General features: G+C 36.2%; 1 protein-coding gene across 6 annotated transcripts in view; it reads left to right on the forward strand.

Moving 5' to 3' along the window:
* LOC107602454 (espin) overlaps positions 1-1825 on the forward strand; it is an 83047-nt gene that overhangs the window by 49843 nt on the left and 31379 nt on the right. The gene's annotated exons all lie outside the window — the stretch shown is intronic.

A 1825-nucleotide genomic window follows, 5' to 3' on the forward strand; every position in this document is an offset into this window, starting at 1 on the left:
CGTTTTAGGTAGGTGTGGCTGACTCTTTTATAAAGAATATCTCTTTGGATTTGAGACTTTAGTCTTTGCAACTTTACATATCTTCTTTATGCACCAAGAGCTTGTAACACTCCAAAGAGAAAGGAAAACTTGAAATTGCATCATATGACCCCTTTAAGTCTGGATTCTGGACTGGTGTTTTAGTGATCTCAGGTATACAGAAGTACATGCACACACACACACACACACACACACAGAGGCACACACACAGAGGCACACACACACACACACACACACACACATATTGGGTAGGATTAGGGATGTAGAATATGGTCATACAAAATATGTGCTTTATAAGTACTAATAAACAGGCAATATGTTAATAATAGGCATGCTGATAAGCAACTAATAAATAGTGAGAATTGGTCCCTATACTAAAGTGTTACTATATATATATATATATATATATATATATGGATATGTAGTTCAGCCAAAAATGAAAATTTTATTTACTCAACCTTGAATTGTTTTAAACTTGTATGAGTTTCATTCTGTGGAACATAAAAGATATTTTGAAGATTGTGGGTAACCAAACAGTTTAATGGTCCCAATTGACTACCGCCATATTTTTTTCCATAATATTGGAGGCAATGGGGACCATCAACAATATGGTTCCCAAACAGAAAGCTGTTGTTTCCTGAACAGCCAGCTCTCTTTGGTTTGACTCAAGCTAGTTTCACTGCCTCACCTGTCACATTACAATACAAATCCATGGAAGGTGTGGCAGCCCAGAGTTCAACATTTATTGTACACATATTGGGCTGCTGGGTAAACAGTGCTCAGTCCTTTTTTTGTTGTGTTATGTAAGTCTGATGGCTGTGACCTGGCACATATTTCTCCTATTATAACTGCAGTTTGACTCATAGGACAGAATATTTTGGGAAAAATATCTTTATATAGTAGTTGTTTTTCCTAGTCAACAATGATTGAATGGAGAGCAAATTTGGTTTTCCTTTTTTTTTTTTAAAGAGTGGTTCACACAAAAATTTAAATTCTGTCATAATGTACTTACCCTCATTGTATCAAACCTGTATGTCTTTCTTTTCCCCTTTTTCCCCAACACAAAAGGAGTAATCTAGGAAAATGTCCAAGCTGCTCTTTTCCATTTGAAAGTGAATGGTGACGACATATGTTCCTCGTCCCTGTCCACTTTTATATATTGGAAAACAGCAGCTAGGACATTCTACCAAACCTCTAAGAAAGAAAGTCACACAGGGCTATGTTTCCCAAAAGCATAATAAGCCTACAGTAAGTAGATCGTACAGATTGTACAGACCAATGGTTTCTACGAGATAAGCAACTAATAAATAGTGAGAATTGGTCCCTATACTAAAGTGTTACTATATATATATATATATATATATATATATGGATATGTAGTTCAGCCAAAAATGAAAATTTTATTTACTCAACCTTGAATTGTTTTAAACTTGTATGAGTTTCATTCTGTGGAACATAAAAGATATTTTGAAGATTGTGGGTAACCAAACAGTTTAATGGTCCCAATTGACTACCGCCATATTTTTTTCCATAATATTGGAGGCAATGGGGACCATCAACAATATGGTTCCCAAACAGAAAGCTGTTGTTTCCTGAACAGCCAGCTCTCTTTGGTTTGACTCAAGCTAGTTTCACTGCCTCACCTGTCACATTACAATACAAATCCATGGAAGGTGTGGCAGCCCAGAGTTCAACATTTATTGTACACATATTGGGCTGCTGGGTAAACAGTGCTCAGTCCTTTTTTTGTTGTGTTATGTAAGTCTGATGGCTGTGACCTGGCACA

This window comes from Sinocyclocheilus grahami, unplaced genomic scaffold, assembly GCF_001515645.1.
Source record: "Sinocyclocheilus grahami isolate Dianchi unplaced genomic scaffold, SAMN03320097.WGS_v1.1 scaffold327.1, whole genome shotgun sequence".
Lineage (NCBI taxonomy): Eukaryota > Metazoa > Chordata > Actinopteri > Cypriniformes > Cyprinidae > Sinocyclocheilus > Sinocyclocheilus grahami.